The sequence below is a fragment of the Schistocerca nitens genome, chromosome 1, assembly GCF_023898315.1.
Source record: "Schistocerca nitens isolate TAMUIC-IGC-003100 chromosome 1, iqSchNite1.1, whole genome shotgun sequence".
In the NCBI taxonomy this organism is placed as follows: Eukaryota; Metazoa; Arthropoda; class Insecta; order Orthoptera; family Acrididae; genus Schistocerca; species Schistocerca nitens.
In genome coordinates this window covers 507,333,557-507,358,770 of record NC_064614.1, presented here as the reverse complement: position 1 = coordinate 507,358,770, position 25,214 = coordinate 507,333,557, and the positions used below count along the sequence as shown (strand labels likewise).

Genomic DNA, 25,214 nt, shown 5'->3' with positions numbered 1-25,214 from the left:
TATTACAATAGATATCTAGAAGATGGCATAAGTTGTGTTTTTACATCAAATGAAACCTACTTCTGTCTGATATTTTTCACTATAAGAATTTGCAAGAGATTCACTTGCATATTATATTAACAGGCAGAGGCCTAACTTGTAATTTTTTCAGCATTATAAACTAATAAGAATAATATTCTGAGAAAAATAAGCAACCACAAATTTATTTATTTTTTTCTCGTAAACTGCAGCTGCATATTCAGTAACCTAAAATATATCTTAGGAAGTTAAATGCAGAAATAATGCTTGAAACCACTTGTGGGTAGCTACAAAAGCAGAATAAAAAACAGCTGCTGTCATAACAGTTATTTCTCAATTTAACAAACAATTGGAAAAGCAATGAACTAATATTTTTCAGTTTTCATGCATTTAAACTATCAGAAAACTGAGTAATGAAACTCTTTAAGCAGCTATCTATTTATACAGTTGTTGTCCAACAGCAACTTTCCTAAAGTTACTTTTCTTTACAGAGTGCAGCTAAGATAATTTCTTGCCCTATGACTGGAGTAGTTTCTAATTATTTCATTAAGTTTCTTACACTCTGTCACAATTCTTGCTGTCACTGTGGTGGCCTCAGAATCTCTACAGAGCCGAGAACAACCAAATGACTTAACATAAAACAGTACTACACCAGAAAAATAACAAAAATGTGGAAATTATATTTGAATCTGTAAAAAAGCAATGTCAGTGTTCAATGATCAAGGAACAAAAGAAAAGGAAAAAAAAACTGACTCATAACTAAAATAAAGATGCAAGTGATGTACTTAATCAGTGCACGTTGCACTAGAGATGAGTGAAAGTGAGAGGTGAAGAAATGGTAACTAGAGCTGCAGTTTACATAATCTCAATGGCAGAAATAAAGAACCAACTTCCAGAGTAACCTCAATTTTAGAATTCTGCTTTGCACAAACCACCACTGTTCAACTGCTTACTGGATTCAGTTTGCAGCGTTTTATTACATAAGTGATAAAACGCATATTGCATGGACATTAAATCAGAACATAAGAAAAATGTTCATGTGTGTGTTTCACCTGTAAATTTCCCCATTTAGTTTGAAAACAACTGTGAAACTTTCATACAATTGTGACAATACCTCGGCAAAGGAAGTACATTAAACTTACAATATGCATATACAAATGAAAATAAACTACAGAATTGCTTACAACATAAATAATTAAACAAGAACAATAGCTACAACACAAAAGTTGAGGTAAACTGCTAACAGTGTTGGGTGATGTACAAATGATGAGAACTGAAATGAATCTCCGAAATAGGTTTAGTACGTATAAAGTGCACTTTCCTCTCAGTTATCCAACATTTAGAATATTTTGAGGATAAATAGCTTAATCTTCCTCTTTTTGCCTCAATTCAAAGCAGACGCTCTACAACAAACACCTAAGCATTAATATTTAATGCTAAAGTAAAAAGTTGTTTCATCAAATTGATACACAGCTACATTTCCTTTTTATAATGTTGCTCAAATACTGAGATATAAAAATTAGCAAGAATTATATTCTGATATAGGAACTTTGTGTGAGTGTTTTCCTCTCTTTTTTCCCTTCTAATACACATTCATATATTTGTAATTGAATTTTACATGTATGTATACATATATATATATTCTTAATAATGTATCTTCATAGCTATGTCAGTTACATATTTGGTTACAGATGATGCAAATGTAGCACAATTACCTTTTTAGAAAAGTGATTGTATTAATTCATGTTTCTTTGCATGAGGCACTGGTATCCACTAAATGAAGACCTGATAATTCTCTACCAACACTAAGAGAACCAAGGAAAATCTCTAAAATAAGACCTCAATGAAAAATGTACATACAGGATTGTTTCACAGTGTGTATACAGACAATTATCTTTAGTTACAAACCAATCCTAGATTCCTGTACATTTAAATGAAAAATGAGTTCATACATAATGGAAAAAATGTGAAGCACAAAACAAAAATTATTTAATAAAACTTGGGCCAAATTATCCACAGCGACAGGTAAAAATACATAAATAAATTTTCTCATATCATTTTGATATGCATACACTGCTTCTGCTGCAGTCTGAACCTACAAAACAAGGTTCAAAAACACATTGCCACAAACACAAAGATCACACTGCTCTGTGAAAATACTACACAATACAATGCACACAAACTAAATACTTTGATCATGGTTCAGTCTATATCTCAAAAATTATTCTGTCAGTTCTTTGGTCCTTGCTATGTCTTTAAAATGCCACAACAGAAAACCTGACATAAAAAAAGTATAAAAATTGTCATGAACACTTATGTTTGTCAGATGGCTGTGTAAACATATCAAAATGTAAATACGATTGTCTAAAACATACTTTATGTACTAGATAAAATCATAAGTTTATACTGATTATATCTGCAATGCATTTAACACTAATTTATGGTTCTATAAATTATATAAGAGATATAATAAATACTGACATTACAAGTAAATAAATAACTAATAGTTTCAAAACCCACTTTTCGCAACCGTTTGTTTTTGTAAACCCACTTATCTGGTTTCCAACAGAAGACTTCCATATCATATTTTTTCTTATTTTTGCATTGCTTCCATACACTATTATGCTGGCCACCGCTTTACTTGGTGTGTTTTAGTTTCTGCATAAGCTGTTTGGTGTTACAAGGTACTGTGAGATTATGGAGGAGAGCTCCACAGATGTGCCCACATACAGAGAAAATCACAGCTGTTACCGGTACAAGTGTACTGAGTGAATGCCCCGTTAGATTACCGCACACCTCATTTTTTTGCTGAGAACATTTCGAAGTGAAGTTAGAGTGAGTGACTGTGTGTGTGTGTGTGTGTGTGTGTGTGTGTGTGTGTGTGTTTTCTCATTATATAAGCTATTTCAATGGTTTACACAGCTGCACTTTAGAAATACTATAATGGAAAATTATGGTTATGATGTTCCCTGTACAGTAAATTAATGTGAAAAGTCATTTCATTTAACCATCAGATTTCACAGTATGGAATGCCCACTCTGATAGTTAATTGAAAGATTCTAAAACTCAGAATACCATGGCAACTTCAGGTAGATGATTTGTATGCTGTTTCACATCCATGTACATCAGTGCTATTTCCACCATAAAAAAATTGATGAATAGTTACATAAAACACATGCATACAGTAGGATTTTCTTTCTTGACACTGACTAGAATAAGTTAGCAAAACATTAGTGAAGAAAACCATAGCTTTTAAATACTATACATCAATTATCCTAGCAAGTGCGGTCTTTTAAGACCCTACATAAGCAAATTTTAAACAAATATCTGTATACAACATAAAGTATAAGATATTTAGCACACATTAAAAATGAGAGTTCAGAGATTTCATTAGCCACAAATATTAAACTAATTCAATACTCAGCATGTTTCTAAATAGTGTGAAAAACTCAAATTTTACAAATGTGATAATTTCATATTTTCATTACATAAATGAGGACCAAATAATTGATGAAAGCACTCCATGAGCACTTCTACCTCGAAGTACCAATTAAAGATGAAAGACAAAGGTACGTGTGAAGATAAAGAAAGCCGTACTGGCAGACTTTTACTTATAAAGATAAACAACAAAAGTTCTACATCACACTTGACAGAGTGATCAGACATTGGAAGATAGCAAATAATGAAACAAATGCAAGAAACCAATGCATAGATGGGCTGCCTAGTTTCTGCCAACCTCTTCGTCACTGAGGTGCAAAGGCAAGACACAACTAGACAAAAAAGCCCAACATAGAATTATATGCAATTGAGATTACGACATTAGTCTGACACAGTGCAGCACAACTAAAGAAAAGAAAGAGAGGTAAGTGCTTGGGAAGATATAGGCCAGAGAAGATAAAAAATGAGACTGAGCATCAAATGATCTGTACTAAAGAATGCTGACGGTATGAGAAGAAATCTGACTGAAAAATGCAGTGTTTGCTAGTCACATGATTGGGAAGGGAGATGTAGGAGTGAATTAATGTTACAACATCTGGAAGAATAGGACCTGAGATGAATAAGGATGGAAGGGAAGGAGAACTGGCATAATAAAAATGCTCCAATCGATACATCCCAACTTGATGGGATGGGTACAGTGACAGGAAATGTTTTGTGATTGAAGAAAAAGAAAAGATACTGTTATCCAACAGTTGTTCTAAAGAGATTAGAGAAAGCAAAAATGTAAAGTGGGGTATAGCAACAACAATATGGAAAATGAGCAGTTTTCTGCTAATTCAATATAAAATAAGCCATGTGTACAATACATAATGGCTGAAAGTGTTCTTGTAGACGCAATTTCTTAACAGAACGTATTTATTTGAATGTGTGGTCTGAAAGAACAGATACCACATGGAATCCAACACATTGAAATGAAGAGATCCTACACATTCATACAATTGATTCACATTAATGGGCAACAAATCCACCACCTTCAGTGCAGGTGCACAATTACGTTCTACCTTCAGCGGGAACCTCAAAGTAGCAAGCATGGAGGATACGGGCGGTGATTGTGGCTATGTGGCACTACATGGGACTGTGGGTCAGCGGAGATAGTCTGCGCAATTGCAATAAACACTGGGTCCGGATGGCACAGTGGTTAACACAACTGCCTACTAAGCAGGAGATGTAGAGTTCGAATCACAGTCCACAAAGATTTTCATTTGTTGCCACTGATTCTGCTTAAAGTCCCGATGCAGCTGACATCAATATTTCCTTCCCTTTCTCTCCCCTCTCCACTTTCAGTTTATAGAAAAGAAACTACTTAAATTTCAGTAATAAAATAACTCAGGGCATTTATATATACTGACAGACGTCGTGCTTTATCCAAGGCCTCCATATTCTGATTTGTTATTTTTGAACAGTTTGCTCAATTACAAAAATACTGGTTGATTTGGTGATGTCATTGCTTAATTTGGTTTGTCTCTGCTGAAATAGAGAAACATGACAAGATTTTTCAACAGCGAAAATTAATACATTGAATATGCTAACTGTTGTTTACATCAGAGCACAGACCAGTATATGGAATTAAAATTACCATTCATGTTCAAACTGACTATTTGCTCATATTGGGAAACTGAAGCCTTACAAAAGCCACAATGTAAGCTTTGTAACAACAGTAATGGGCAAAGTAAATGAAGATTAATACCCAAGCAGCAACTTCATACATTATGTCACTGTAATAATGCATATTACACAGAAGTGAGCTGATTAGTGAAAACCTGCCATGTCTTCAACCAAAACTAATTTCACAATACTGGAATATCATTTTACTTACGCATTTGGCGACATCTCATGGTTTGCATTCGAAACAATAAACCTCACTGAGTATTATGGTTATTAGTTGATACATTCTCTTATTTTCTGGCAACAAAATGTTACTTCTAAACAACTGAGATAAGTAGTTGTGGTAGCCATTCTGATGGTAGTGTCTGTCAACGTAACATCAGCACAGTTATCTTTTATTGATTTTAGCTTCTGTAGATTACAGTATTTGTATATAATACTATAACTTGGGGATGGCACACAAGATTGCTTGTTGTGACATCACCAGACGTGTGGATTGTTACCTTCTACAATATTTAACACACTGTCACTTGCTCATGTTTCCATTACATTTACAAACAACAAATGAACATAGCAATGTAAATGATTGAATAGCAACATTATGAACCAACTTTTAGTAGCACACTAAACATCCGAACAAAGTAACGATACTGTGATTGCGAGAAGTGGGTTTTTGCACCTTGATGTACCATCGAATCTAGGTGTGAGATATAAGATAATTACACCTTACAACAGCTTGAAAGAGTTATTTCCAGAAATATCACAGGAATGGAAATAATAATTAGTACAACAAATTCAGACTTGCAGTACAAGCCTAAAATAACACAGCAATAATGTTTTCATTTTCTTCCTCAGAACTGCCAACTCGTATCAAAAGTACGAGTTAGATGTTGGTGGTGCAAACAACATTTTGGTACTTGTTTTATTGCCAAACTTAAATTGTTTTGAACTTATGAAACTGTTCTTGACTAATTTTGCAAATATGGTGACCTCTCTGCAGGACTGTTCAACATTTCCTTTGCTCACTGTGGTATTACTTCCAATGAGTGATAAAGAGTGTCACCATACTGAAACAATAATTACTCCTGCTGGATAACAAAATACTACAAAAAGCAACTTATGACCACAAGCACGACAAATGCAACTAAGGACAATTAAGAAAGAATGAAAATGACTTACAAATAGGTTAATTTTGGAGGCATCAGTTTTAATTGAAATCTGTCTATTACAATGCACACTGTGAGAAATAGAAAGCTGCATTATAATAGGCTTTTACCATATCTCCCTTAACATTAAATATTTTGTCAACAATATCGCTAGATCATTTCATTCAATATCATTTAGTCAGTAAACGTTCCTCAGTACAAAACAGAAATAAATAAAAAAAAATAATAAAATTAAGAGACTGTCTACAAAGCATAGACAATGTGTTAACACAGTCAGTTCATTGCAGTCTACAAAGAGAACAACCGATTGCACAAAACTCTGAATACCAGTCACACATCACATAAATGTGTCCCTTTTCTCAGTCTGTGTTGAGATACAAAAAGAGGAGTGTGGATCCAGTTCTGTATGTTTTACATCTGCCAGTCAAATCCTTTGCAATAAAAATAAACAAAACCACTGGACTTCAAAAAGTTATCCCAGTTCTATCATACAGCAGTAATTTCTTGTATTACAGTCACATGGCTACATCAATTTAGAACCATTTGTACCACATTCCCGAGTAACCATCACTTAAACACAATTTTCTTCATACAAATATCAGAAAATGTAGAAAAAAAGGTGTGATGGCATCTTTGCAGAAGCTGATTTCATTTCAGGAATGTTCTGTACTGTTAGAGCCTTGAGGAATCAAACAGTTAATATCTGAAATTAGAAGAAAAAACACTCAAATAATTAAACCATCACATAAACGGATAATATTTAAGACATCTAGATATTACGTATACGTTCGTGTGTAAAACAGACACGCACACTCACACCGGGCGTGGGCGTTTCGGACAAGGATGTGGACTACACACAAAGATGGGGGAGGACAAGGAAATGGACCACACACAAAGATGGGGGAGGACAAGGAAATGGACCACACAAAGAGGGGGACAACAGGGCAACCACACAAAAATGGTGACAAAGGGCGGGGGCAAGGAGACACAACAAGGTGGATGGTGGGGCAAAGAGGGGTACGGAGTGGGTGTGGGGGGAGGGGCAAAGTGGGGAATAAAGCGAATGAGGGTAAGAGGCAAAGAGAGGGAACAAAGCGGATTGGGGGTTGAGACAAAAGGGGGGGAGGGGGGGGGGAGTTGAAGTGGATTAAGGACGAAGCAAACAGAGGGAACAAAGAGAATTGGGGAGAGACAAAGAAGAGAAACGAGGCAGATGGGAATGTGCAAAAATAGAGGAAACGGGGCAGATGGGAATGTGCAAAAATAGAGGAAACGGGGCAGATGGGAATGTGCAAAAATAGAGGAAACGGGGCAGATGGGACTGTGCAAAAATAGAGGAAACGGGGCAGATGGGACTGTGCAAAAATAGAGGAAACGGGGCAGATGGGACTGTGCAAAAATAGAGGAAACGGGGCAGATGGGACTGTGCAAAAAGAGAGGAAACGAGGCAGATGGGACTGTGCAAAAAGAGAGGAGACGAGGCAGATGGGACTGTGCAAAAAGAGAGGAGACGAGGCAGATGGGACTGTGCAAAAAGAGAGGAGACGAGGCAGATGGGACTGTGCAAAAAGAGAGGAGACGAGGCAGATGGGACTGTGCAAAAAGAGAGGAGACGAGGCAGATGGGACTGTGCAAAAAGAGAGGAGACGAGGCAGATGGGACTGTGCAAAAAGAGAGGAGACGAGGCAGATGGGACTGTGCAAAAAGAGAGGAGACGAGGCAGATGGGACTGTGCAAAAAGAGAGGAGACGAGGCAGATGGGACTGTGCAAAAAGAGAGGAGACGAGGCAGATGGGACTGTGCAAAAAGAGAGGAGACGAGGCAGATGGGACTGTGCAAAAAGAGAGGAGACGAGGCAGATGGGACTGTGCAAAAAGAGAGGAGACGAGGCAGATGGGACTGTGCAAAAAGAGAGGAGACGAGGCAGATGGGACTGTGCAAAAAGAGAGGAGACGAGGCAGATGGGACTGTGCAAAAAGAGAGGAGACGAGGCAGATGGGACTGTGCAAAAAGAGAGGAGACGAGGCAGATGGGACTGTGCAAAAAGAGAGGAGACGAGGCAGATGGGACTGTGCAAAAAGAGAGGAGACGAGGCAGATGGGACTCTGCAAAAAGAGAGGAGACGAGGCAGATGGGACTCTGCAAAAAGAGAGGAGACGAGGCAGATGGGACTCTGCAAAAAGAGAGGAGACGAGGCAGATGGGACTCTGCAAAAAGAGAGGAGACGAGGCAGATGGGACTCTGCAAAAAGAGAGGAGACGAGGCAGATGGGACTCTGCAAAAAGAGAGGAGACGAGGCAGATGGGACTCTGCAAAAAGAGAGGAGACGAGGCAGATGGGACTCTGCAAAAAGAGAGGAGACGAGGCAGATGGGACTCTGCAAAAAGAGAGGAGACGAGGCAGATGGGACTCTGCAAAGAGAGGAGACGAGGCAGATGGGACTCTGCAAAGAGAGGAGACGAGGCAGATGGGACTCTGCAAAGAGAGGAGACGAGGCAGATGGGACTCTGCAAAGAGAGGAGACGAGGCAGATGGGACTCTGCAAAGAGAGGAGACGAGGCAGATGGGACTCTGCAAAGAGAGGAGACGAGGCAGATGGGACTCTGCAAAGAGAGGAGACGAGGCAGATGGGACTCTGCAAAGAGAGGAGACGAGGCAGATGGGACTCTGCAAAGAGAGGAGACGAGGCAGATGGGACTCTGCAAAGAGAGGAGACGAGGCAGATGGGACTCTGCAAAGAGAGGAGACGAGGCAGATGGGACTCTGCAAAGAGAGGAAACGAGGCAGATGGGACTCTGCAAAGAGAGGAAACGAGGCAGATGGGACTCTGCAAAGAGAGGAAACGAGGCAGATGGGACTCTGCAAAGAGAGGAAACGAGGCAGATGGGACTCTGCAAAGAGAGGAAACGAGGCAGATGGGACTCTGCAAAGAGAGGAAACGAGGCAGATGGGACTCTGCAAAGAGAGGAAACGAGGCAGATGGGACTCTGCAAAGAGAGGAAACGAGGCAGATGGGACTCTGCAAAGAGAGGAAACGAGGCAGATGGGACTCTGCAAAGAGAGGAAACGAGGCAGATGGGACTCTGCAAAGAGAGGAAACGAGGCAGATGGGACTCTGCAAAGAGAGGAAACGAGGCAGATGGGACTCTGCAAAGAGAGGAAACGAGGCAGATGGGACTCTGCAAAGAGAGGAAACGAGGCAGATGGGACTCTGCAAAGAGAGGAAACGAGGCAGATGGGACTCTGCAAAGAGAGGAAACGAGGCAGATGGGACTGTGCAAAGAGAGGAAACGAGGCAAATGGGACTGTGCAAAGAGAGGCTCTGAGCACTATGGGACTTAACTTTTGAGGTCATCAGTCCCCTAGAACTTAGAACTACTTAAACCTAACTAACCTAAGGCAGGATTCGAACCTGCGACCGTAGCAGTCGCACGGTTCCAGACTGTAGCACCTAGAACAGCTCGGCCATTCCGGACGGCTGTGCAAAGAGAGGAAATGAGGCAGATGGGAATGTGCAAAGAGGGGAAACAAGGTAGAAGGATGTGTGCTTCGACGGGCAACAAAGCAGTTGGATGTGTGTTTAGATGGGAAATGGAGCAGGAAGGTGTGTACTTAAACGGAAAATGAAACAGATGGGTGTGTGCTTAAAGGGGAAACGAAGCAGATGTGGGTATGCAAAGAGGGGAAATGAAGTAGTTTGGAGGGGGGAGAGGGGAAACGAAGTGGACTGGGGAGTGAAGAGATTAAATGAGACAGATGGTGAGGGCAAAGATGGGAAACAATGTGAGTGAGGACAGGTTGAGGAGGACCAAGTGGAACTAATGAGGGAGAAGGTGTTAAGGTTTTAGAGGAGACTCCACACCCTTGGTTCAGATAAAGACATCAATGACTCTGAACCAGATGAAGGGTTTGGGATTCTGGTGATTAGGAAGCATTCTTCTACATGGCCCATGAATAGGTTGTTATAGGATGGTGCCATGTAGGTGACCATCGCTGTACCAAGAATTTGTTTCTGGGTGGTCTTTTCGAAGCATCCTATCTGCCAACACTGGCTGTATCACTGTTATTGTGATTTGCAGGAACTACCGGGTAAAAGGACTCAGCGAGCTGTCAGGTTCAACCACCTATCCCCCTTACCGCCACCACAAATGCTTCTCCCAACAGTTGCAGTTGCTGGCAGCCCAGCCTTGGTGGTCAGAGCAGAGATAGTGATTGCAAAAGCCTGTGTGTGTGTGTGTGTGTGTGTGTGTGTGTGTGTGTGTGTGTGTGCGTGCGCGCGCGCGCGCGCGCGCATCCGTCCACATGCACGCGCACGTCTTGGGACGTATGTAGGTGCACTCTCTCCCTTTTTTATTGTTATTATTTCTTTACTTTCTCAGACGTTAAGTCTGGTTAAAAATGGAAAGTGACGCGGACCTTGATCAAGCGTCACTTCCTTTTAACTGTATGGTATGTGTTATATCGCATTTAGGAACTTTCGGGTAATTGAACATGTATCAATAATTACAGATTTCTGTAGTTGTATATACAAGTTTGGATGTAGCTGTATTGCATTGATGTACTGGTGGATATTGTGTGGTATGACTCCTGTAGTTGATAGTATAATTGGTATAATGTCAACTTTATCCTGATGCCACATGTCCTTGACTTCCTCAGCCAGTTGGATGTATTTTTCAATTTTTTCTCCTGTTTTCTTTTGTATATTTGTTGTATTGGGTATGGATATTTCGATTAGTTGTGTTAATTTCTTCTTTTTATTGGCGAGTATGATGTCAGGTTTGTTATGTGGTGTTGTTTTATCTGTTATAATGGTTCTGTTCCAGTATAATTTGTATTTATCGTTCTCCAGTACATTTTGTGGTGCATACTTGTATGTGGGAACATGTTGTTTTATAAGTTTATGTTGTAAGGCAAGCTGTTGATGTATTATTTTTGCTACATTGTCATGTCTTCTGGGGTATTCTGTATTTGCTAGTATTGTACATCCACTTGTGATGTGATCTACTGTTTCTATTTGTTGTTTACAAAGTCTGCATTTATCTGTTGTGGTATTGGGATCTTTAATAATATGCTTGCTGTAATATCTGGTGTTTATTGTTTGATCCTGTATTGCAATCATGAATCCTTCTGTCTCACTGTATATATTGCCTTTTCTTAGCCATGTGTTGGATGCGTCTTGATCGATGTGTGGCTGTGTTAGATGATACGGGTGCTTGCCATGTAGTGTTTTCTTTTTCCAATTTACTTTCTTCGTATCTGTTGATGTTATGTGATCTAAAGGGTTGTAGAAGTGGTTATGAAATTGCAGTGGTGTAGCCGATGTATTTATATGAGTGATTGCTTTGTGTATTTTGCTAGTTTCTGCTCGTTCTATAAAGAATTTTCTTAAATTGTCTACCTGTCCATAATGTAGGTTTTTTTTTTTTTGTCGATAAATCCCCTTCCTCCTTCCTTTCTGCTTAATGTGAATCTTTCAGTTGCTGAATGTATGTGATGTATTCTATATTTGTGGCATTGTGATCGTGTAAGTGTATTGAGTGCTTCTAGGTCTGTGTTACTCCATTTCACTACTCCAAATGAGTAGGTCAATATTGGTATAGCGTAAGTATTTATAGCTTTTGTCTTGTTTCTTGCTGTCAATTCTGTTTTCAGTATTTTTGTTAGTCTTTGTCTATATTTTTCTTTTAGTTCTTCTTTAATATTTGTATTATCTATTCCTATTTTTTGTCTGTATCCTAGATATTTATAGGCATCTGTTTTTTCCATCGCTTCTATGCGGTCACTGTGGTTATCCAATATGTAATCTTCTTGTTTAGTGTGTTTTCCCTTGACTATGCTATTTTTTGTACATTTGTCTGTTCCAAAAGCCATATTTATATCATTGCTGAATACTTCTGTGATCTTTAGTAATTGGTTGAGTTGTTGATTTGTTGCTGCCAGTAGTTTTAGATCATCCATGTATAGCAGATGTGTGATTTTGTGTGGGTATGTTCCAGTAATGTTATATCCATAATTTGTATTATTTAGCATGTTGGATAGTGGGTTCAGAGCAAGGCAGAACCAGAAAAGACTTAATGAGTCTCCTTGATATATTCCACGCGTAATCTGTATTGGCTGTGATGTGATATTATTTGAATTTGTTTGGATATTAAGTGTGGTTTTCCAATCTTTCATTACTACGTTTAGGAACTGTATCAATTTAGGATCTACTTTGTATATTTCCAATATTTGTAGTAACCATGAGTGGGGTACACTATCAAAAGCTTTTTGGTAATCAATGTATGCATAGTGTAGAGACCTTTGTTTAGTTTTAGCTTGATATGTCACCTCTGCATCTATTATAAGTTGCTCTTTACATCCTCGTGCTCCTTTGCAACAGCCTTTTTGTTCTTCATTTATAATTTTGTTCTGTGTTTTATGTGTCATTAATTTCTGTGTAATGACTGAAGTTAATATTTTGTATATTGTTGGTAGGCATGTTATGAGGCGATATTTAGCTGGGTTTGCTGTGTCTGCTTGATCTTTAGGTTTCAGATAAGTTATTACATGTGTAAGTGTATCAGGGAATGTGTATGGGTCTGCAATGTAACTGTTAAATAATTTAGTTAGATGTGAATATGTTGAGGTGAATTTCTTTAGCCAGAAATTTGCTATTTTATCTTTTCCAGGGGCTTTCCAGTTGTGAGTAGAATTAATTGCTTGGGTGACTTCATGTTGCAAAATTATCACTTCAGGCATTTGTGGTATCATCTTGTACGTATCTGTTTCTGCTTGTATCCACCGTGCATGCCTGTTATGTTGTACCGGGTTTGACCATATGTTGCTCCAGAAGAGTTCCATGTCTGTTATGTTTGGTGGATTGTCTATTTTTATGTGTGTGTTATCTATTGTTTGGTAAAATTTCTTTTGGTTTGTGTTGAATGTTTGGTTTTGTTTCCTTCTATTTTCACTTTTTTGTATCTTCTAAGTCGTTTGGCCAATGCTTGTAATTTCTGCTTCTTTTCATCTAGTTGCTCTATCGCTTCTTGTTGTGAGATTTTACCTAACCTTTTTCGTTTTTTGTCTGACATTTCATTTCTTATAAATTGTGTTAGCTGTCCGATGTCTTTTCTCAGTTTTTCTATTCTGATCTGTAGCCTGTATTGCCATGCTGGTTTTGTGGTTTTCTTCTGTGCGTTGGTCGGTTCTGATCTCTGCCTAGTGTGTATATTTAGTGTAGTGAGTGCTCCTATATAAACCAGTAGTTGTAACTCTTCCATAGTTGTATTTTCATTTATTTTGTTGTGTATGAGTGTGTTGATAGTTGTTATTGTTGTTTCGACTTGTGGGTTATTTGGTGGTCTATGCAAGAATGGTCTAATGTCTGTATTTGTGTCTTTGTATTCTATATACGTCAGCTGAAATTTTTCTTCTATATCTAACATGTGTGTCACTTCGTGTTCTATTTGTGCTTGTTCTGGTGGCTGCCTTAAGATTTCGTTTTGCTCTGATTGTTTAATTGATGCGTGTTGTTCTTTGTTTGTTTGCTCTGGGATGTTTGAGTCCATTACTGTATTTTCTTCTTCTTCTGATTGCACATTATTTTGTTCCAGTATTTGTTGTTGTTTGATGTTTTCTAATTCTGACTGGGGTATCCTGTTATTTTTGATTATTACACGGATCTGATCAGCTAGTCATTGTTCTGTTAAAAATTTTAATTCTGGGTATCTGGTAATAAATGTTGTGTATACTTGTGACCTGTATCCAGTTGTGTTGGTTCCTAGGTTTGTTGCTTGGTAATAACAGAACATGAGGTGTCGATTAACTTCATCTGACCATCTCATCCTCTGTCTTTATTTTCCTTCTAGGGTGGCTGCAGGAAGCATTTCCTGCAAAACACCTCTATCTGGATTTGAATCATTTTCCAGTTGGCTAGCAGTGTCGTTACCATTGTGGGCGGGCATAGGGTTCAAGCGTCGTCCCCGACCATAACGGCGCTTGTCCGAGGCTTCTTTAGTTCTGTCCTGAACCAACTGATCACACTAAAAGGGGGGTTAGCCCTATTAGTGGTTTGTTCTTTTCGTCGCCTTTTATGACTGGCAGAACATATTATTATTATTATTATTATTCTTTACTTTCTCAGACGTTAAGTCTGGTTAAAAATGAAAAGTGACGCGGACCTTGATCAAGCGTCACTTCCTTTTAACTGTATGGTATGTGTTATATCGCATTTAGGAACTTTCGGGTAATTGAACATGTATCAATAATTACAGATTTCTGTAGTTGTATATACAAGTTTGGATGTAGCTGTATTGCATTGATGTACTGGTGGATATTGTGTGGTATGACTCCTGTAGTTGATAGTATAATTGGTATAATGTCAACTTTATCCTGATGCCACATGTCCTTGACTTCCTCAGCCAGTTGGATGTATTTTTCAATTTTTTCTCCTGTTTTCTTTTGTATATTTGTTGTATTGGGTATGGATATTTCGATTAGTTGTGTTAATTTCTTCTTTTTATTGGCGAGTATGATGTCAGGTTTGTTATGTGGTGTTGTTTTATCTGTTATAATGGTTCTGTTCCAGTATAATTTGTATTCATCATTCTCCAGTACATTTTGTGGTGCATACTTGTATGTAGGAACTTGTTGTTTTAAAAGTTTATGTTGTAAGGCAAGCTGTTGATGTATTATTTTTGCGACATTGTCATGTCTTCTGGGGTATTCTGTATTTGCTAGTATTGTACATCCGCTTGTGATGTGATCTACTGTTTCTATTTGTTGTTTACAAAGTCTGCATTTATCTGTTGTGGTATTGGGATCTTTAATAATATGCTTGCTGTAATACCTGGTGTTTATTGTTTGATCCTGTATTGCAATCATGAATCCTTCTGTCTCACTGTATATATTGCCTTTTCTTAGCCATGTGTTGGATGCGTCTTGATCGATGTGTGGCTGTGTTAGATGATACGGGTGCTTGCCATGAAGTGTTTTCTTTTTCCAATTTACTTTCTTCGTATCTGTTGATGTTATGTGGTCTAACGGGTTGTAGAGGTGGTTATGAAATTGTAGTGGTGTAGCCGATGTATTTATATGAGTGATTGCTTTGTGTATTTTGCTAGTTTCTGCTCGTTCTATAAAGAATTTTCTTAAATTGTCCACCTGTCCATAATGTAGGTTTTTTATATCGATAAATCCCCTTCCTCCTTCCTTTCTGCTTAATGTGAATCTTTCTGTTGCTGAATGTATGTGATGTATTCTATATTTATGGCATTGTGATCGTGTAAGTGTATTGAGTGCTTCTAGGTCTGTGTTACTCCATTTCACTACTCCAAATGAGTAGGTCAATATTGGTATGGCATAAGTATTTATAGCTTTGGTCTTGTTTCTTGCTGTCAATTCTGTTTTCAGTATTTTTGTTAGTCTTTGTCTATATTTTTCTTTTAGTTCTTCTTTAATATTTGTATTATCTATTCCTATTTTTTGTCTGTATCCTAGATATTTATAGGCATCCGTTTTTTCCATCGCTTCTATGCAGTCGCTGTGGTTATCCAATATGTAATCTTCTTGTTTAGTGTGTTTTCCCTTGACTATGCTATTTTTCTTACATTTGTCTGTTCCAAAAGCCATATTTATATCATTGCTGAATACTTCTGTTATCTTTAGTAATTGGTTGAGTTGTTGATTTGTTGCTGCCAGTAGTTTTAGATCATCCATGTATAGCAAATGTGTGATTTTGTGCGGGTATGTTCCAGTAATATTGTATCCATAATTTGTATTATTTAGTATGTTGGATAGTGGGTTCAGAGCAAGGCAGAACCAGAAAGGACTTAATGAGTCTCCTTGGTATATTCCACGCTTAATCTGTATTGGCTGTGATGTGATATTATCTGAATTTGTTTGGATATTAAGTGTGGTTTTCCGGTTTTTCATTACTATGTCTAGGAACTGTATCAATTTAGGATCTACTTTGTATATTTCCAATATTTGTAGTAACCATGAGTGGGGTACACTATCAAAAGCTTTTTGGTAATCAATGTATGCGTAGTGTAGAGACCTTTGTTTAGTTTTAGCTTGATATGTCACCTCTGCATCTATTATCAGTTGCTCTTTACATCCTCGCGCTCCTTTGCAGCAGCCTTTTTGTTCTTCATTTATAATTTTGTTCTGTGTTGTATGTGTCATTAATTTCTGTGTAATGACTGAAGTTAATATTTTGTAGATTGTTGGTAGGCATGTTATGGGGCGATATTTAGCTGGGTTTGCTGTGTCTGCTTGATCTTTAGGTTTCAGATAAGTTATTCCATGTGTAAGTGTATCAGGGAATATGTATGGGTCTGCAATGTAACTGTTAAATAATTTAGTTAGATGTGAATGTGTTGAGGTGAACTTCTTTAGCCAGAAATTTGCTATTTTATCATTTCCAGGGGCTTTCCAATTGTGCGTAGAATTAATTGCTCGGGTGACTTCATGTTGCAAAATTATCACTTCAGGCATTTGTGGTATCATCTTGTATGTATCTGTTTCTGCTTGTATCCACCGTGCATGCCTGTTATGTTGTACCGGGTTTGACCATATGCTGCTCCAGAAGTGTTCCATGTCTCTTATGTTTGGTGGATTGTCTATTTTTATGTGTGTGTTATCTATTGTTTGGTAAAATTTCTTTTGGTTTGTGTTGAATGTTTGGTTTTGTTTCCTTCTATTTTCACTTTTTTTGTATCTTCTAAGTCGTTTGGCCAAAGCTTGTAATTTTTGCTTCTTTTCATCTAATTGCTCTATTGCTTCTTGTTGTGAGATTTTACCTAACCTTTTTCGTTTTTTGTCTGATATTTCATTTCTTATAAATTGTGTTAACTGTCCGATGTCTTTTCTCAGTTTTTCTATTCTGATCTGTAGCCTGTGTTGCCATGCTGGTTTTGTGGGTTTCTTCTGTGTGTTGGTTGGTTCTGATCTCTGCCTAGTGTGTATATTTAGTGTAGTGAGTGCTCCTACATAAACCAGTAGTTTTAACTCTTCCATAGTTGTGTATTCATTTATTTTGTTGTGTATGATTGTGTTGATAGTTTTTATTGTTGTTTCGACTTGTGGGCTATTTGGTGGTCTATGCAAGAATGGTCTAATGTCTGTATTTGTGTCTTTGTATTCTACATATGTCAACTGAAATTTTATTATTATTATTATTATTATTATTATTATTATTATTATTATTATTACTATTATTATTATATATATATATTTTTTTAATTTTTTTTTAATACTAGAGGACCTTATGGATGAAAGGTCACATGTTTAGTAGTCTTTCTGTTGTGCCTGTTTGTGACTCAACATCTACTCTATATGGTGAGTAGCAATCTGTCCGATTTACAACATTAAAATAAAAACACTGTCCTAAGAAGACGGCATGAAAGTGAACAACCAACTCACCAAGAAAGAAAATAAGGAATCCATTCAACTGGGGCAGTTAACAGCAGACAGGGGCAATGAAAAAAATATTTCTATTTGAAGGAGAAAAAATACATGATACAACAAGAACAAGTACATGAAAATGACGAATAAAGAACATATGCTTGTGGTGTGTGTAAAAATTGGAACAGAATGAGGAACCAAAACTCTATTCTGAAAGCAATAGCTGTACAAAAAATTGCAGATATTGCGCAGAAAATTATTAACGATCATGCTGGTGACATGAAGATTGTGGTTTCAAATGATTGGTAAGAGTGAACTGGTGTAATAGCTGATAACATTTTTGTCACTGATAATTGGAAAAGAGTATGAGGTGACAACACTTTTAGTACTGTATTTAGAGATAGATTGTGGATGAGGAGATAATTAGTTCAAAAGATCTTATCTAGGTTGATCTTTGTAAGGAATATGGAGGCTTGGACAAACAATGAGCCAAAATTAGTTGGTTTTACACATATTGGAGCTATGAATAGCAATGCTAATATAATGAGGATATGTTTGGCAGAGGGGGCATCAGAGTGTACAATGTAATAGACAATATTAAAATCTATCTAGCTGTAGGGTTTACGAATCTACATCTTAAAAGAGTATTTCAAGGTATGCACACAAGAAATTTGGAAAAAAACCCTGATGAATTTTGGGAAAATTTTTTAACAAATAGGAAGTTTCATGTAAATGTAGTAAAAATTTTAAAAAAGGACTCGCAATTTGGACTGAAAAGCAGTGACTATACAGGTGCATTCACATAAACGACAAAATGATTTATGAAAATCACTGGAGAGAATGTTAAAAGATGCCAGGTATGCTTGGTACCGATCATGGAATGTGGTGCCAAAAGAGCTGTAACCAGAATCACATTGACAACATTTTTGTGGTCAATGATACAAGTAAACAACAATAACAGTGGCAAAGTATGAGCTACAAGACACCTCACTGCACCGAAGTTGTTGTATTTGTGATAAATTCCCAACAGCTGCATTAGGAAAGTACCTCCCCTCTCGCATGAAAGATTTTGTACAACTACCTAGAAGCGTAATTTGTCAATGAATTGCATAAAATCTGATTCATTCTCATTTCAACAACCTATCATTTAGCAAAAGGCTGCAGAAGAAAGTATTTGGATAGTACTACACACTTGAAACACAGCAAGGTGGACCAGATTCACTTGTCTTGGTATCATTCCTTACAAATAATATTTTTTCTTCTATTCTTATGTATGTACATAGGACATGCAAAGTGTGAAATTCTTTAAAGAGATTTACTTTTTATGATTCTTATAGTTTAAAATATAAGGCCCCATTTATTGACTAGCTTGACAGCAGTGTCCGTTTCATTATTTACGAGGACTATTTGGAAAGTAAGATCCGATTTGTCATGAAATGGAAACCACAGTGAAAACGAAAAACATTTTATTTGCAACAGTTTGCAATATCTTCCAGTTACTTCTCTAAATAGTTGCTGCTCCAATTTAAGACATTCGTCTTAGCATTGTGCTAACTTTCCAATACCCTCATCATAGGAGGCAGCTGCTTGTTCTATCAGCCACTTCTCTATACAAAGTCTGCAGTTCACTGTCTGTGCCAAAATGTTTTCATAGCCAGTGGTTCATGTGAGCAGGAATGAACATCAGAGGCAGCCAAGTCTGGGCTGTAAGGTGGGTGACCAACACTTCCCATCAAAAACACTGTAGGGTCATCCTCATTGTCTCTGCAGTGTGCGACCAAGAATTTCATGAAGAAGAAAATGCATGACAGGTACCTAATGTGAGGTTGCTTGAAATCAGGTGCGCAGTGATAACCCATACCTGGTGGCAGACCCTACTGTTATAGGCATCTTTACATGCTGACTGTTTGCTCAGAACTGAAAAAAGCGATGTAACATGATCGACAGGCGTACTAGAAACAATGCCCAAAACATATGTGCAAAAATTCATTGGATTTTCACTGCCGTTTCTGGTTTGTGACCTATTGGTCATTACTTTCTCAACAGTCCTCACATACACAGTATCGCATTTTAAATACCTTTTCTTCTGCCTTCATAAGTTTTCCTATCTTGTTTTTAAATTTAGGAAACTTTGCTGTTGAAAAACATTATTTTTGGAAGAAACGCAGAACTGGATGACTTCTCAAATGTAACACTTACAAAAATCCAGTATAACTACTTTGAAGCTCATTTTTGTTGTTGCTAAAAATGAATATAATTACTGGGAAAATATGTTAGTTAATGAAATATTTCAAACATAAGATTTTGTTTCTGGGATACTTTTGATTGAGTTCACTAGACTACTGTGTCCATAAAAGTAGAGGACAGTACCAAAGTCATTTACTGAATAATTTGTGATTAGTTAAATAAAATAAATTAATTTTCATAGGTGTACAAGTACTGCCCATAATTCCGGTTTTTAAAATATCCATTGAAAATTTAATTGATATGTATTTTATTATTTTGTGAACATAAATTAAAAAAATTTCTATGAACATCTGAAAACAGGCATGGTGAACAATGCAATTGCTAGTGGCAAATAAATAGCTGTGATCAGTCAATCTCTGTTAAGCATCGAGTCACTGTCAATTTGTCTTCGGTAGTCAGTCAGTCACAGTCAGTTACAATCAATCACTGTCAGCTACCATTCGTTGATTTAGGTTTGACGGTATTTTTTAAAAATTTTTAACTATCTGAAACAGCAAATTGATCGTTTCAGCACTGGTGTTAAAATAAATGTCTACTGACAGTAATTTGAATATAAGGAGTGTCTACAACTTTACTGAAAATTCCTATCATCATTTATTATATCCTCTTTTGAGGCTGAATGAGGACATAAAATGAGGCTTGCAGATATGTTAACAGAGATTCTAAACAGTGATTAATACTCAAGTAGTGATGAAGGATACGAGTAATGTTGCAACTATAAATAGAAATGGTAGGGGAGAGGGCTTTACAACATCTCTATTTTCTTAAACAATTCAATTATTATGTAAGAACTGTCTCAGATTTCAGTTGGGTGGTGGGATAAGAGGATACACTGCAGAACAAGTTCCCATCTCTCGAGTCTGAGGAAACTGGTGTTGCAAGAAAGCCTCCAAATCATACCATAGCGCAAACTGAACAACTGGCTATTGAATGTCCTAAGTTGGACAATTATTCTGTGGGAATTCAAGTATATGGTCAGTTTCGTGGTGGTTATCCTTGAGTAGAAAGATATGCAGCTGGCAACATGTAAACTTTCGTTGTCATTCACCACCTGAGTGCAGACATAATTTGGTTCTTGATGCCCACTATCAGAGACAAGAACTTGTTCTGCAGACAGAAAAACATGACCTCTGAATATCTTCTTCCCACCAACAGTCTCAGTTGCCATCAGTGTAATGTATGTGAAATGGTTTAATGTTGTTTATGCCAAAGATGATGACAATGTTAAATATTCAGCCCACTGAAGTGATGATGACAATACAGACTAAGCATGAAGTGAATGAAACACTTCAAAAAATCAACAGAGATAAATGGTCAAGAGCAATTTAACAAACAATGGGCTATGTAAAAGACAAAAAGTTTGTTTTCTTTTAGAGTGTTCATAAATGTTATGTGTGTCCATACTTTATCACACAGCACACATCTACTCGACGGTCCAATTCTACCTATACCCAAATCAGTTCAGGAGTGATGGTAAGAACAGCTATTGCATTGCACTGTCATAGTTCAAGGTGCTGTGATACAGATATTCCATGCAAACATTATCAATGATGTAATGCCGCAAGCAAAGATCACAAAGCACTGAGTCCAGTGACCATTGTGGGCACTTGAGTAGTGCTAGTTCAGCAGTTGCAACACAACCTATCCAGCAATGTGGCAATGTCTCTTTCAGGTAAACTCATACACAGTTGTGGATATGTGGAGGGGCACCATTCACTAAATGTTATGTTTAGCTATTTCCCTGTGCAGATTTTTTAAAATGTTTCATGGACATTATAATTACCCTGCACATGTAAAATATTTTTCATAGTTTTGATATGTGCTGAAGCAAAAAGTTTTCAGAGAAAACTAATTGAAAATGGCCACATGGTCAAAACTGTAGTAACTGTTTTCATGAACAAACAGTTTTTGCAACCAAGGCAACTATGATGTCCTTCAAAAAATTTTACATGATTTTGAACCCCAACTATAAAAAGTTAACCTACTACATTTTTATTTTGATAAGATAGTCAATATGCCAGTTATAGCATTTTGGCTACATGTGTGCGAAAATGAAAGAATACATTTGACATTGCAATCTAGTAATATTTATAATTCTGTTTAGTGTGTTTCAACGCTTCCACGTTAATACCTGTTCAATAACAGGATCTCATTCATTACATTAGACAATTCCAAACCAGTGTGTTGGTTTACCGTGGCATTTGCTGCAACATAATAATTAACAGATTATATTATAGAAGCGTATCCTCATAAGGTCATACATGAATGATTAATGCATTAGCTTTATTTTTTTGTAGAGGGTGGGAGTTATGCAGTAGTTAATTACATGTCGATGTTTGCAGTTCAGATTAAGCTGTGGCACAGGTCAATCTTCTATAAAATTGGCAGAGTGGGGGAACGCAGATGACATAATACACTGAACGCACAGTAAAATGTGAAAAGGTTTCAAATTATATAAGTAACTCTCACTGTGACAATAGTAAATTGTTGATAATTTGCAATGATTTATGAACTAGATATATTTTAAAGAAGGAAGAGGAAGATTTGCATTATGTGAGTTCTTTGGCTCTGAAGTACAGTATATGGCCCCAAACTGAGCTCGATTGGTTGTTGTTGTTGTTGTTGTTGTGGTCTTCAGTCCTGAGACTGGTTTGATGCAGCTCTCCATGTTACCCTATCCTCTGCAAGCTTCCTCATCACCCAGTACTTACTGCAACACACATCTTTCTGGCTCTGGTTCAAATGGCTCTGAGCACTATGCGACTTAACTTCTGAGGTCATCGGGTCCCCACATCTTTCTGAATCTGCTTAGTGTATTCATCTCTTGGTCTCCCTCTACGATTTTTACCCTCCACGCTGCCCTCCAATACTAAATTGGTGATCCCTTGATGCCTAGTCCCTTGCACTGACACCCTTTGTTTCCTGTTAGTGAGGTATGACTTGAACCATTTTGCAGCACTGCCCGTGACATCATAGAATTCTAATTTACTTAAAAGGATGTTGTGGTTCACACAATCAAATGCCTTTGACAAATCACAGAAAATACCTGCTGCTTGTAATTTGTTATTTAATGAATTAAGTACATTTTCACTGTAGGTGTAAATAGCCTTCCCGATATCAGAACCCTTCAGAAATCCAAACTGTGTTCTTGATAATATGTTATTTGTGGTCAGATGGTTGAGCAGCTGCCTGTACATTACTTTTTCTAAAAATTTTGAGAATTCTGGCAAAAGTGAAATCGGTCTGTAGTTTGATGGTATCTCTTTATCCCCATTCTTGAATAGAGGTTTAACATCTGCATATTTTAGCCAGTCAGGAAATGTCCCAGTTATAATTGACAGGTTACACAAGTAATTTAGAATTGTACTAAACTCACAAGAACATGCCTTAATTAACTTTGTTGATATTTCATCGTACCCACTAGAATGCTTTGTTTTTAAAGATTTTATTATGGGCGTTATTTCTTTTGGTGAAGTGAGCGATATATTCATGTACTTGAAGCTATTTGTGAAGGCTAGTTTCAGATATTCAAGGACATTATTTACTGATCCTGAAAGTCCCATTCTATCAGTAACGGATATAAAGTACTTGTTAAATAGATTTGCCACACTATGCCCATCAGTTACTAATGTGTCATCTACCCTTAGTGCTATTTGCTCCTGTTCCTTTCTGGTTCTACCAGTCTGCTCTTTCATTATATCCCATATTGTTTTTATTTTGTTCCCTGACATTGCTATCTTCTTCTCGTAGTGCATTTGTTTAGACATCTGAATTACTTTTTTTTTAATGTTTTACAGTATTCCTTGTATTTAGCTAAATCATCAGCATTGGAGCTATTCTTGGTTGACAGACACATTTTCCTTTTTGTCTTACAGGAAATCTTTATTCCTTGTGTAATCCATGGTTTTATTATAGACTTCTGTTTAATTTGAGTAAGTTTTAGAGGAAAACAGTTTTCCAACATGGTACTGACATTGTTCATGAACGTGTTATATTTTTCATTCATGCCATGAGCACTATAAACATCTTTCCAGTTCGTATCTTTGAGCAGTTTTCCAAGATACTCAATTTTTGGTTGACTGACTACTCCTCTGTACTCGGATTTAGCAGTCTCGATAATCTGCTTACAATTTACATCTAAAACAAGGAGCTGCATGTCATGATCTGATAGTCCATTTATAACAGATTTTATGATATGATTTTGTTCCTTTGATTTGTCTATAAAAATGTTATCAATGGCTGTCCTTGAGGATTTAGTGATCCTAGTTGGAAAGTTTACAGTGTGAGTTAGATTGAAAGACAACATTACTAACTGCAGTGAATGTTTACTGGAAGATTGCATTAGAAAATCTGTATTAAAGTCACCAGCAATCAAAATTTCTTTGTTTCTTCCTGTTAAATAACCCAAAAGAGCTTCTAGATGATCTAAGAATAGATTATAATTTCCTGCAGGTGATCGGTAAATAGTTATTATTATATAGGATCTGTTATGGAACTCTACTTCTGTTGCACATGCTTCTAGATGCTGCTCTAAACAGAATTTATTAATGTCAATGTTCTTGAATTTATGGCAGTTTTTGATAAATGTGGCAACTCCTCCTCCATCCATATCTACTCTGCAGAAGTAGGAAGCTAGCTTAAATCCTGAAATGTCTAACATATCTATATCAGTGGTCACTTGATGTTCAGAGAGGTAGATTATGTCAATTTGGTTAGATGAATTCATTTCATCGATACAAATGAGTAGTTCATCAACTTTATTTCTAAGTCCCGGAATGTTCTGGTGTAATAAAGATAACTGATACTGCATACTAATGGGATTGTAACTGCTTTGGCGAAGATGAACTGGCAGTTTCTGATTACTTTCTGTTAAACACTGTTTAAATGGAGGCTGTATGATAAAATCTGACTCCTGTTCATCTGTTTTCTCAAACTGAGTGTGTGTGCCAATTTCTCTTAAAACTCGTTTTCTTTCCCCCTTCCCTATCCTAAAAAAGGCATCCCTCTGACACCTGTGACCAATGGTATTTTACCACTTGTGCCGGTGTCCCCCCTTAAGTTTTCTGCAATCAACCCAGACAGTTTTCCCTTCCCTTTCCTATTGAGGTGAAGGCCATGCCTAGTGTAGTCCCACCTATCGATAGCATCCACAGGAATCAAACCAATATGGGACCCTATATCCGTCCTAAGCAGCCACTCCAACTCCAAGTTCACCCTCCCTACGGAAGAGTTCAAATGAGGCCGATCATGGCATCTCAACACAGACACAAATCCCACACTCGTATGCTTCGTTGC

General features: G+C 37.3%; 1 protein-coding gene across 6 annotated transcripts in view; it reads right to left on the bottom strand.

Moving 5' to 3' along the window:
• Positions 1-6,473: 6,473 nt before the first annotated feature.
• LOC126253041 (longitudinals lacking protein, isoforms H/M/V) overlaps positions 6,474-25,214 on the bottom strand; it is a 176,176-nt gene continuing 157,435 nt past the window's right edge. For all 6 annotated transcript variants that reach the window (XM_049954124.1, XM_049954116.1, XM_049954164.1 and 3 more), the window contains one exon: positions 6,474-6,990. The gene's annotated coding sequence lies outside the window, so the exon portion shown is untranslated. The remainder of the gene's footprint in view (positions 6,991-25,214) is intronic.